Raw genomic sequence first — 14,521 nt, 5'->3', positions numbered from 1 at the left:
TGCTCCTTGCCAGACCAGGTCATTCTGGACTGGTCGACCTACTTGTGATATGCTCCAGTCTTCCAGTTAATAAAAGCCTTGGTTTGGATCAACAAGTCTTTGGTTCTTTCGACACGCTCTACACTTCTTAATACCATATTCCTGCTCTCTCCCCTTCCCAATTGTTGGCATTAGCAATTAGAAATGTATCTGTCGCCAACGGTTAAATATTCAGTAAATTGGCCTCTACAGCCTTCCGTGGTAGGAAATGTCATAGCAAGATGGCGTAGAGTCTAAACATGTAATCTCGACCTCTCTGGCCAGACTTTTAAGTACCTGTTTTTAACCTTTTGTTTTCAAGTTTAAACTTTTTAAATTTTAGTTTAAAGTATTAAGGAACTATTATGGCCATTAATGGTAAAAAGATTAAACCTCAAGTGCAGAAGAAGTTTCATTTTTGAAGTGCTGAAGATTTGGGGCCTAGATGACTTGATACAGCCTCAGATTTAACTTCTGCACTCTCTAAACCTCAAAGACTGTCTGTGGGAGCTGAAAAAAAAATGTCTACTACTCACCAAATGAAGGATGGCACTGGAATTACCTGTTCTCTGGAAGAAGGTGCGTGTTCCAAAGAAGTGGATCCTGATTCTGAAAGCCTTTCGATTTTAACTGAGGGAGCATGCAGGAAGATGGCTCCATTGTGGGAAATGCATCAGGAAGCATTTCAACCTGAAGATATCGCTTTCCTCCGTGATTTTGTGAAAAAACAACGATATGCGGGGGGAGACCAGCAGTGACACCCTGAGGAAGTCGGGGTGCCGTCGCTGGGAGTCCAGACTAGCAGTGCAAAATGTGAGACAACGACGAACTCCATTATTGATTCAGAATAGCAGAGTTTTTTTTAATCCTGACTTGAGTCAAGAGGTCATTCAATGTCGACGTCTATTTAATCCAGTTAAAGAAGTTTTGTGGTGTAAAGGTTATAAGTCTACTTTTTGCTACCCGGCAGTGCTGAAGGTGTTTTATGGAGACCATCAATTTCGGTTTTTTGAGAATGATCGTGAAGCAATTATTTTTGCTGATTCATTCCCAGATATAAGAGGACAAAGACGTAGTTCACCATTGTCTTCTAAAGAAAAATCTGGTTGTTCTGGAAACAGAAGAAATGGCAGAAATGGGAAAAACGGGAATGGAAAGAGTCCAACTTCTACTGAAATGGGATTTCCGAGATTGGAATCTCTTGGATGAACAGAAGGATTTTCTTATTCTTACTCTATTTGTTTTTTGTTAATATGATATTTTGATGTTATTCATTGTTTGGCTGGGAAGGGAGAGATTTGCTCTAAGTTCTTTACTAGTCTTCAGCCACTGGTGGATGACCCACACCCAATTTTTGCTTAGAGGATTACTACCTTTTGGTAGTTTTTTTTTGGGGGGGGGGGATTTTCTTTTTTTTCTTTATTATTTTTTTATTTTCATTTTAGTTAATTTTTAATTTGTGATTTTTTTTCTATTGGAGGGCCTATATATGTTGACTTGAGTTTTTATATAAAGATATTATTGGTATTTAGTAATAATAGTAAGTATGTCAAAGTTGAGGTTTGCTACTTTTAATGTTCGAGGATTAAACAGTCCGATTAAGTGTAAGCGAGTCTTGACATGTATTAAGAAAATGAAAATTGATATTGCTTTTTTACAAGAAACACATTTGAATGTGAAGGAAAGTATGAAATTACAAAGGGACTGGGTTGGGCATGTATATTCTTCTTCATTTCTTTCTTTTTTTCTTTGGCTTGGCTTCGCGGATGAAGATTTATGGAGGGGTAAATGTCCACGTCAGCTGCAGGCTCGTTTGTGGCTGACAAGACCGATGCGGGACAGGCAGACACGGTTGCAGCGATTGCAGGGGAAAATTTGTTGGTTGGGGTTGGGTTTTGGATTTTTCTTCCTTTGTCTTTTGTCAGTGAGGTGGGCTCTGCGGTCTTCTTCAAGGGAGGTTGCTGCCCGCCGAACTGTGAGGCGCCAAGATGCACGGTTTGAGGTGATATCAGCCCACTGGCGGTGGTCATTGTGGCAGGCACCAAGAGATTTCTTTAGGCTGTCTTTGTACCTCTTTTTGGTGCACCTCTGACACGATGGCCAGTGGAGAGCTCGCCATATAACACGATCTTGGGAAGGCGATGGTCCTTAATATTTATGCCCCAAATGTAGATGATGAAATATTTATTTCAGATGCATTTTTATGTTTGGGTCAGGCTAATGATAATATTTTAGTTGGTGGTGATTTTAATTGTGTTTTGGAAACTTTATTAGATAAATCTCTGAAGAAAGTTAAGAAATCTAAGATGGCAGTTCAGGTTCAAGCGTTGATGAAAGATCTTAATTTAGTAGATATTTGGAGACGAATTAATCCGACAGAGAAAGATTTCTCCTTTTATTCATCTAGACATGAATTGTTTTCAAGGATTGACTTCTTTTTAGTATCGGCACATTTACAAGGGAAAATACAACAAGCGGAATATAAAAGTAGGGTGATTTCAGATCATTCTTTGTTATATTTTACATATGCAACTTCTGAGAAAATTAAAGTGGCCTATTGTTGGAGGTTTAATATAATGTTAAAAAATATGGAATTTATTGATTTTTTGAAAAAACAAATTAATTTTTTTAAAGAAAATTCTATTTCTGTTCAAAGTAAGTTTCTCTTATGGGATGCTATGAAAGCTTATTTGAGAGGACAAATAATTAGTTATACTTCTAAAATAAAAAAAGAATCGATTAAATCAGAGTCTTGAATTAGAGAAACAGATTGATGAGTTAGAAAATAAATTTTAGAAAGATGCTACAGACAATCAGAAAATAGAATTATCTAGGTTGAAATTGGAATATAATACTTTGCAATCTTATCAATTTGAATGTGTGATTAATAGGACTAAACAATGGTATTATGAATGGGGAGAGAAAGCACATAAGGTATTGATGTGGTAATTAAAGAAAATACAGGTTTCGAGGACCATTAATGCTGTTACACGGAATTCTCTTATTACTTATAAACCTAGTGAGATTAATGATGAATTTTGTTCATTTTATAAAAAGTTATATACATCTGAAGAAAAACAAGAAACTGGATCGATTGATCTTTTTTTATCACAGTTGAATTTACCGATAGTAGAGGATGCAGATATACAGGAGTTAGAAGAACCATTTACTGATTCGGAAATTAAAATGGTTATGATGGAAATGCCGAATGGTAAATCGCCTGGTGATGATGGATTTTTGGTTGAATTTTGTAAAATTTTTTATGATGATTTCTCTAGTGTTTAGGGAGCCCACCTCACTGACAAAAGGCAAAGGAGGAAAAACCCAACACCCAACCCCAACCAACCAATTTTTCCCTGCAACCGCTGCAACCGTGTCTGCCTGTCCCGCATCGGACTTGTCAGCCACAAACGAGCCTACAGCTGACGTGGACTTTTTACCCCCTCCATAAATCTTCGTCCGCGAAGCCAAGCCAAAGAATAGGGATGTATTACGTCAAGTTGGAGAACATTATGAATTACCTGAGTCTTGTTCTAGTGCTTTAATTACAGTAATTACAAAAAAAGATAGAGTTCCTTTGAAAGTGTCTTCATATAGACCAATTTCGTTGTTAAATGTAGATTATAAAATAATAGCTAAAATATTAGCGAATAGATTGGCTAAATTTTTACCAAAGTTGATTCATATGGATCAAACAGCTTTTATAAAGAATAGATATGCTTCAGATAATATTCTGCATGTCATTAGTTTGATTAATAGATTTCAACAATCTTCAGATCACCCGATGGTGATATCTTTAGATGCAGAAAAAGCATTTGATAGAGTTGAGTGGAATTTTTTGTTTAAAGTTCTGGAGAAATTTAAGTTTGGTCCTTTCTTTATTGGTTGGATTAAGGCTTTATATAGTAAGCTGGTAGCTAGAGTATTGATGAATGGCTTGATTTTGCAACCTTTTAAATTATCTTGATCAACTCGTCAAGGTTGTCCTTTATCACCGGCTTTGTTTGTGTTAGTGATCGAAACTTTAGCACAACTGATAAGACAAAATACACAGATACAAGGTATGAAAGTTTTAGATGAGGAGTATAAAATTAATTTATTTGCTGATTATGTATTGGTGTGTTTAACAAACCCAGCTCAGTCACTTTTGCACTTGAATGAGTGTTTAATACAATATGGATGTCTTTCTGGATATAAAGTTAATTGGGAAAAAAGTGAAATATTATCAGTAAGTGAAGGAGATTATTCAGTTTATAAGAATATTATTAATTTGGAATGGACTGATTGAATTAAATATTTGGGTATAATTTTGCATGTTAATTATCAAACTTTATATAAATTAAATTATGTTCTGTTAATTAAAAAAATTAAAACTGATTTGATTAAATGGAAAGATTTACCTATTAATTTATTGGGTAGGATAAATATAATTAAGATGAATATTTTTCCACATATGCAATATTTGTTTCAATCTATTCCGTATTTACTTGATAATTTTTTTTTTGAGATTTGAATAAAATGGTTAGGGAGTTTTTATGGAGAGGTACATTTTTGAGAGTAGCTTTGAATAAATTAACTTGGAAATATGAGTTAGGGGGATTACATTTACCATGTTTTCAAAATTATTATGAAGTAGCCCAACTTAAATTTATTAGTTCATTGATGGATTTGGGCCAAAATTGAGATGGCAAATATTTCTGAATTTGAAATGCATCAATTTTTATTTAGGTGGAATATAAATTTGTTACAGCAATATAATGTGCCTGTACTAAAACATCTAATGAAGTTATGGATAAATAAAAATAAAATGATAGGCTCTAGGGGTGAATTATCGGCTTTGACTCCATTGTATAATAATCAACTTATTTCTTTTTCAGTACATAATCGAAGTTTATTGCATTGGAGATTTAAAGGTGTGAAAAATTTGGGAGATTGTTTTAAAGAGGGTAAATTTTTATCTTTTAATCAGATGAGGGACAGTTTTGGTATTGATAAGAACTCTTTGTTTCTCTATTATTATATTTGATCTTTGGTAAAATGTACATTTGGTAGAGATATGATTTTACATGAAATGACTAAATTTGAGATTTTTCTTATGAAGGTAGCAGAGAAGGGTTATATTTCATCTATGTATCAAATATTACAGGATGATATGGATAAAAAGGGTTGGGATAGATCTAAAAGTAAATGGGAAGCGGATACTGGTTTTATTTTTTTCCAAGGATGATTGGTTAGATACCTGTTATGATGGTGTAACTAGATTGATAAATGCACATTATGCAATGATTAATTATAATTTTTTTTACATCAATTATACTTAACACCTAAAAAATTTAAAAAGTATGGTTTTCATGAATTAGATTTATGTTTTAGATGTGGTGATACGGTTGGAACTTTTCTTCATACTGTTTGGTCATGTATACATATACAATCTTTTTGGAAGAAAATTCAATTGTTTTTAGAATACCTGTATAAGATTAAAATACTTTTAGATCTGACAGTATTTTTATTGGGTAGTTTGCAACCTCTGAAAGGTTTGGTATTAGATAAGTTTCAACTTGCTTTTGTATATTTAGCCTTATCTGTAGCGAAAAAATGTATTGCTAGTATGTGGAAAAATACAAATATGATTGATATTAATAGATGGCATAATGAGATGAAATATTGTTTAATAATGGAAAATATTCTTAATATTTTTTATTTTTTCTTTCTTTATGGCTCTCCTTAGGAGAGTTGGCTGAAGTGGGGCGGGGGGGGGGTCTTTTCTTTTCTTTTCTTTTTTTTTCTTTTTTCCTATATATAAAAAATAACGTTCATGTTTATGGTTAATTGTATATGTTATGTACTATTTGTTTTTTGAACGAATAAAGTTTTAAAAAAAAGGAAATGTCATAGACTCACCAATTTTTGAATGAAGAACTTTTCCTCATGCCAATCCTAAATCATTTGTCTCTGTACTCATTTGTGAGTCCAGCAACATTGCGAGATCTTAGAAATAGCAAGTGAATTTTTGCTTCATCGTAAAGGAGAGCTTTGGTCCCAGATTTATGGGACTCGCCATAGGGCAGGTGTTCACATTTGTCATGAGAAGCTGAGGAAAATGTGAGCATGAACCAAGAAGCTGTGAAGGGAATGGTCCCTTTGAAACACACTAAACAATCAGGAAGGGAAGATGGGCTGAAGCATGAAATTCTACAGATGCTGTGATTGTTGTTAAAGGCACAAGCATGCAGTGGAACTCTGCAAGTCTCACAGCATCCATAGGGGGCAAAGACATATAACCAATATTTCAGGCCTGAGCCCTTCTTTAAGGTATGAGCAAAAAGCAGGCAGATGCCTAAATTAGAAGGCTGGGGAGAAGGGAAGAAAGGTCATGCAGAGGAAAGCAGGCCGACAGGCAAAATGAAGTAACTGGACATGGACAGTCAGAAGAGCAACGGTGAGAATTGATCAGGGGAGGAGGTGGCTCTGCTAATTCAGAGCTGGAGGAAAGGAGACAGAGTGATAGGGGCAGGAGAGAGAAAGGGGGTGGAGATGCTAACAGAAATCAGAGAAGTAGATGTTGATACCATTTGTTTAGAGTGTAGTGTTGTTCCTCCAATTTGTGGATGATCTCATTCAGGCAGTGCATGGGATCATGGATACCTTGTCATCATGGGAATGGAGAAGGGAATTAAAATGGTTTGCAGCTGGGAGATTCCCACTATTGCAACAGATAGAGTGAAAGCCCTCAAAGAAGCAATCTCCCAGTCTGTGTCCAGTCTCACCAATGTTCAGCACACCATAACGGGAGTACTGGATGACCCTTGCAGATTCACAAGTGTTGTTTTACTTGAAATAACTCTTTGGGGCCCTAAATGGTGGAGAGGTAGGAGGTGTGGCTGCAAAGGTAGCATTTCTTGTGGTTCCAGTGGTAGATGCCAAGGGGGTGATTGGTGGGAAGAGAGGAGTAGACAAGAGAGTCATGGAGGGAGTGGTCACTGCAGAATGCAAAGGGGGTCAAGAGGGAAAGATGTGTCTGCTGGTGAGATCACGCAGCAGGTGGTGGAAATGGTGAAGGATATGTTGGATGTAGAGGGTCTTGGGGTGGTAGGTGAGAAAGGGGAATCCAGTTCTTGTTACACATGGGGATGGAGAGGGCCAGTGCAGATGTGCAGGTCATGGAGGATATGAGGGTGAGGGCTGAGTTGATGGTAGTAGAGGGGAAGCCACGATTTTTGATAAAATAAGATGAGAGGATATTTCAGGTGGTGTGCCACCACTGGATTTGGCAGAAACTAGGGAAGGTAATCCATTGAATGTGAAGCCAGATAAGATGGAAGATGAAGAGAAGGGAAAGCCTATCCTTGTTCTTGATGGGAGGGGACAGATTGAGACCAGAAGTGTGGGAGATAGAAGTGATGCAGTTGAGAGGACTGCCAGAGATGGCAGAGGGGAAGACACTGACTTCTTTTTTAAAAAAAGGCACTTTGAAAACCCCTCTGTAGAAAGTCTTAGCATCAGAGCAGATATATCAGAGATGGAGAATAGAACAATGTACATGAAACAGCTATGGATTTTGATGACTTGTATAGGTTGCCAGTTAATAAAATTGTGCATGGGAGTTAAGAGACTGACATGTAACTCTCTCTCTATCAATAAAGTACAACTATGATTATTCAATATCAGGTTATCCAAAGTTTTTGGATCTAAAAGTGATGTAATTTTGCCTCCAAAAAGTTTCAGATAAATAAGGATATCTGAAACGATCAGAAATCCTCAGTTATCCGAAGAATATTTGGAGCTGAACTGACATCACAGGTTCAAAATGGGTGAGAATTAAACATTATTTCATGCTTAAAAAGCCTTGCCTTGTTGTTTGTTGTTGCTAAAACACTGTTACAATGGATTTGCTGTCACTACTGGGCTGTTTTTAAAAAATGACCATTTATCGGAAAATATCATTTATACGAAATAGGCCCGGTCCCGACCATTTTAGATAATTGGAGTTGTACTGTAATTCTAATCTAATCATTTATAAAATTTTCTCATGCATCCAATGGGTGATGGTGATGACCAAAAATGCATACTCCTGTCGATGACACAAACTTGACGCATCAATGGCTTTGGGAGTCATTAACGCCAGGTAACAAGAAAATGAGTAAAGATAAATGATGTTCAGATGATGATACATTTCTAATGAAGGGCCGATGCAACAGTGGGAGATATTTTTGACTTACTTTTTTAAGTGTGTGACTTTTAAGATGTTAAGAGGGGTAGAAGCTTGTCTTCTATATATGATAAATCCATGATATTATACCATATATTGTTCTCTACTTCCAAAACAAAGATGTTAAGAGGGGTAGAAGCTTGTTTTCTATATATGATAAATCCATGATATTATACCATATATTGTTCTCTATTACCAAAACTTGCTTTCACTGACTTCAATGCACCACAGTAACGTGTTATTGCACTGCATGTTCAATGACCAATCTCCCCTATTGAGAGATTAAAAATCATTATATAAATATAATCAGGCAAAGTGTTAAAATTAGAACAATAGAAGGATGTAATTGTATTCCTACCACTGTCAAAATAGAAGGCTTCATTACAGCACTGGGATATTTTGTTGCCTTGAATGAAAATGGCTAAGAGGTGACTCAATAAAGATACGGAAAAGCATGAAGACAGAAAATGATCTCATGTAAAATATGAAATAAGGATATTAACTGAAACTGCAAATAAATTTAAAACTGATGTTAAGTCAATTTTCAGAGAATACAACTCATAGCTATATGGTGTAGAATTAGCATTTAATTATTTGAATCCATTTCATCATTCACTAATCAGGAACCTTATCATCCATTGGTCTGAGCAAATGCCTCATAATTCTGCACTCTCAAAAATTTTGAATCTTTTTACTCCTCCACTAGACTTCTTTAGAATCCTGACTGCAATCACATCAACACTGTGGGCTTATCTGTGAGGTTTTGTGTCCCCTCCTTAAACTTGCCTAATTCTTATTGCATCCCTAATTACTCGTTAAAACCAATTTCTCAGACAAATATTCTGGATGTGTATCTCGATATCTGATGATGTCAAATTGTTGAAACTGCTTCTGTGAAACACCTTACATTATTTAATGATATTATAGTTGATATATAAATCCAAAGAATTATTGTTGATGCTACTTCCTACTATATAATTTGCCTTGATTTCCATGATTTTTTGTTTGATCTATATTTCAAAGTGAAATCTATTGACATGCTATCTAAAACTTTATGTAAACTGCATATGCATGTATTCTCTCATCCATTATTCTCTAAAAAGTTCAATTATGTTCACTGAGCATTGACTCATGCTTAAAAATCCCCAAATTTCTTTACCTTTTTTTTAGTTCAAAATTGTCTACATCATTAATCAATATGGCATTAATTACCATTTTATCTAAATGCTATGGATGAGAGATCATGATTTCATTGTTTATCTGTTTCAATTTTCTTAGCTAGATGAATTATAGATGCAAGTTTCTAGTCTAAAGATAACAATGTCTAAATTGACGGAGCTTTGGACAATTAGGATGAATTCAGCTGTGGCTTTTTATCACCTGTCTCCCTCACAGCCAAGACTTGCAATTTTTTCCACCACCTTTCATGCCATTAGTATGGATGAATTGCCAGAATGATTAGCATAGAACTTACAGATATAAATGATACCTATAAATGAGGGAGCTGAGTGTATGAATATTTGATGTACATATGGCTTGCAAGAAGGATAGAATAAGTTTGAGATGTCATTGAAATAGTGTTAGGTTGTTGTATATTTCATTGAATTATAAAGTGTGTGCTTTTTTTTAAGTTGCCCACTTCTCAAGGCTAAATCCTGAGTACCTTGGGCCATGTGAATTGTTGAGGAGAGGCCCAGAGCAGGCTTGCCTTCTGGCATTAAGAACTCACTGGTATCCTGCTATGTAGTACACCCAGCAGGTGGAGTAGTATTCCAGGATGAAGTGATTCTGCCTTGCTCAAAAAGTTAGGTTAAAGTTACAAATCACCGCTCCACTCAACTAAATGGAATCATTCTCTATGTAGGCAGTTCCATCTTCTTGGCTTCACTGTGTGAAGAAAGAATGAGATTCACAAATCTATTAGAACATTTGTGCTAAAGAAATCTTGCTTTGAACAACGCATTACATTTGCCTGCTGTTCCAATGTACATGATAGATATCCCTTGTTTATCTGTGGGCAGACATGGGGGATCTGTTTTTGGTGATCTGATCATTGTTTAAATACCATATTGTTCTTAATTTCTTGCCAAAGTATCTTCTAACTTGAAGTCCAAAACTGCACAGAGTACTCCATTTGTAGTATCAGTCATGTTTTATATAGGTTCTTAATTACTGTATTTTTACACATTTTATATGTGCATTTTACATACCAGGTACCCCCTCACGTGTTATATGCAAGTGCATGCTATATGAGAATATTTTATGCTGATAAAATACGCACAATTAACAGTGGGTGTGGGAAGTCGAACTGACAAGTGTGGGAATATTAGTGAGTGTGAGAATATAATAGCAGAATTGAATGAACACGCACATTTCTCTCTGCTCTTTGTGCTGAATGCCATGGTGTTCCCATAAGTAAGGACATTCTGGCTAGGGCACTGCACCTTATCAATGTTAATTGCCCAGACCCATCCCGAAGGAGGAGATTAACATATAAAGTGCCTCAGATTTCAGACAACATAAGAATTAAACTCTGAAGCCTGTCTTTGATTAATTTATACTTGATTCCTCTCCAAAGCTTGTTGATGTGTTGGAGCAGGATATCGTCTATATAATGGGTGATTGACACCTCTGGGGGAAATTGATTGAGTGTTAAATGTGGGGAAATAACTGTGGCAGATTCTGGTATGTGCATTGTCTCATGTTCCATTTAAATGCAAATTGCTTTTGCCAGTCAGAATTTAGAATAATACACCCATTCGTTATATGCTTGTGCATGTTATACGAAAATATCTTTACACAATTTATGATTTTCTGCACGTTATATGCATGCGTGCATTATATGAGTGAAAATATGGTATATTGTAAATTGAATTTTAGCCACATCTCCCCAATGCAAAGGGGATTTTTTCAGTACTGTGCTGAAGTATTGGTAAAAATGACCAGTGCATCTACAGAGAATCTGAATAACTTCAGTTAAGCTTGGCAGCATCTTTCTATATTTTAAAATTCTTCCATAGTACAAAGTGACTTAGCAATTACTCTTGTGATAGCATTATTTAAATAAAGAAAAAGAGATAAAATGGGTATCTACCAGCTATTCAGTCTGGCAACAACATAAGGCATATAATTAGAAATGTTTCAGGAACAATATAAATTAGCACATCGAAATAAAGTCTAAATAAAGAATTATAGAAATGTCTTTTGCACATCCTCAAATGTTATTATATGGTCCTGTGGTGGGCGACTAAAACTTGACACACTATGACCAAATTGGTATTTAATAGAGGTCTTCATGAACTATTTGCCTTCGCTGATACAAATGTACAGTATCTCATTTGTCTTCCTAAACACCTTGCCCCGCAACCTTCATGGCACTGTGGTTGTTCCTTGAAATTCCCGCCAGTTCTCAAAACCTCTTAGTATTCAAGCACTAATTTTATGTCCTCCCACTTGTTATATCCTGTCCTTCTTATTCTTCTCTGAATTGAATATCATTTTTTTCCCTCAACCAACCAGTCCATTGATATTTTCTTGCAGCCATTTATGATAAACCACTCTGCCAGTTTTATATGCTGGAAAAACTGAAATAATGGGAAATTATCATATATTATAACAATTTGGAAAATGCCAACACAAGAGCAAGTAGCAAAGGGTAGAAATATAACAGCTGTAGAAGATAGAAATGATAGAATACGTAGATTGAGAAAGCGAGGTGTTACTCCCATAAACAGAAGGTTTAAAGATCATAGGGCAGAGATTTAGTGATTCAGTATTAATTCAAGGGAAAGATATTTTCACACAACAAATGGTTATGGTAAATAACATTCAAGGCAGTGAAGCATACTGATTCAATTGTGAAATGCAAAAAAGAATTAAATGAGAAAAAAATTGCAGAGCACAATGGGATGAGTGGAGGAGTAAGACTGACTGGATTGCTGTACAAAAACATATGCTGTAGATTCAATAGGATGAATCACCTCATTCTGTCCTATAACTTTCCGTGATTCTATGAGGATGACCTTGACCTTGGCTCACCTCCAATCACAGGAATGAACTATGTTGAAGAATTGGGATGGTTAGAATGTAAATAATTTCTGGAGGCAATTTGTGAGGAGTTTTCTACAATAACAATTCTGGATAACTTCTAATGCCAGGTATATGATTAACTTTGAAGATTGCCCAGGCATTACAGGAATCAATAGTGGCAATAATAATTAAATGATTTCTGAAATGAGAAACTTATCCACGATACCAGTTTTAATGATTGATCTTGAGGATTGCTGTGAGAGGCTGGCAACGTGCCTTATTCTCTGCTTCAGGTATTGAAACTAAACACTTTTTAAAGTTTATCCAAGAATTGCCTCATCTTATTTTCTCATTTGGGTTAAATAACCTGTCAGGGGCATTACACCTACTAACATCTGAATTGAGATCAAATTTATTGAATGGAATTTGAGCCCATATTCTCCTGATACAACGGCTTAAGATAATGTTATTCACACAGCTAAGTGACATTTTATTAATATATCCTCAGGGATAATTCGAGCCTATCCACAGATGTTATCAGCAAGGACTATCAAGAAGCATCACCTTGGAAAAACTCGTCCATTCTCTCATTTAATATTTGCATGCATCAGTCCAAAAAGCAGCTTTCATATTCCCTACAACACACACTGAGGACTATTACTTTATGAAATCTACACTGGTTTTCAAAGCATTCACATCAGTCTCATGACCTTAGTGATTTTCCTGTACCGCAATCTTTCTGACAAGCTCACTAAAACCTCCTTCTTCCATCCCCTCCTCTGCCCCACCATTTGATTTTCCTGTCACCCACCTGGTGCATTTTATTCTACTTCTTTGGGAAGCAAATGGAGCATCCAAAAAAAACATATTGGTAAATGAAAAAAAAACTCTGAAATCTCTCTCCTCTCATCTTAAAATTATATTCTTTGCTTCTAGAATAATCTACCCTGGGAAACAGACCACAAACATTCACTTCAGTCATGCCCCTCATGATGCTACGAATACCTAAGAAGTCATCACTCTGCTACTACAAGTACACTCAAGGAAATAAAGGCACAGCTTATCCAAAATCTCCTTATAATTCAAGTCCTCTCATCCTGGTGTTATCCTGATGGGTATCCTCTGCAGCTCTTCCATCTTATTGAAATCCTTCCTATAATTGAGTGACCAGAGCTCCACAGATTATGGAATATCACGTTCATTGCCGACAAATTAATGCGGGAATAAATATAAGTAGATGTCAATATAATCTGCCAAACCTCCATACAGTACAAAAAAATCCTGTTTATTCTCTTTTGTAGAAAATGCCTTCAACAAGTGTTTCATTAATTTTCATTAAATTCTCTTGCTTCTCCATTTTCTTTCATTGAGCCATCCCAAACCAGCAGGCACAGTTCCTTAAGTAAGTGATTGATCCAATTTCCTTCATATCACCTGCATACAGAGCAGCAGGAAACAGCTTTTACAAAAGTGTGGAAGATGGAGTTTCTCTTCTAGAATGCCCTTGCACACACTTAACAACGATATGCCACAGATAGACCATGAGAACTGACACACAATAGAAACACTCAAATACATCCTTATTTTATTAGCAGTGTAGTGTTGCACCATTAAGGAAAATTGCTTTACATCTCTGTATTTCTTTTGGGTTGTAGTGAAACAACTCTCTCAGGGTTTCAGTTTGGGTAATGTGATGTATTTTAACAATAAAAGTGCTTCATTTTGGAAACATAATGTTATTTGTGTGTGCATTCTGATGAATTATGTTCAAGGAAGCATTGCTTTCAAACTTTATTTCTTGCAGACCACATTTATCATATGGACTGGATTTCTGGAACCAGTTTGCTGTCAATGTACGTAGCTCTGCTTCCAGAAATAGATTCTGAGTTTACCAACCCATTGAGTAGACAAAAGCATTTTCAATCAGTCGATTGAAATTGCCATCTCCCTGTGATTTTACCCTTCTTATGCTTCGATTTCTGTCAGTAACGTATGTGCAAGAAATAGTTGCACTTCAAATAGCGATGGTAGAGGAAATCGCAATCAAAGAAATGACTTCATGAAGCCCTTATATTTATTGACATCTTAATTTCTATTATATTATTCTTTTTAAAAGAAGTTGTTGGAAATTATTGAGAAATGTTATTAATACATTATAAATTTGTTCACTAGGAATTGCCTACCAGTAAAACCTACCTCTCTCTATATGCATATTTGATACATTAGTTTCTTTCTAAAAAAAACTCATTACTGATCTCTCCTTGG

Source organism: Narcine bancroftii, chromosome 6 (genome assembly GCF_036971445.1).
Source record: "Narcine bancroftii isolate sNarBan1 chromosome 6, sNarBan1.hap1, whole genome shotgun sequence".
NCBI lineage: Eukaryota > Metazoa > Chordata > Chondrichthyes > Torpediniformes > Narcinidae > Narcine > Narcine bancroftii.
Note: the sequence above shows the minus strand (reverse complement) of the source record.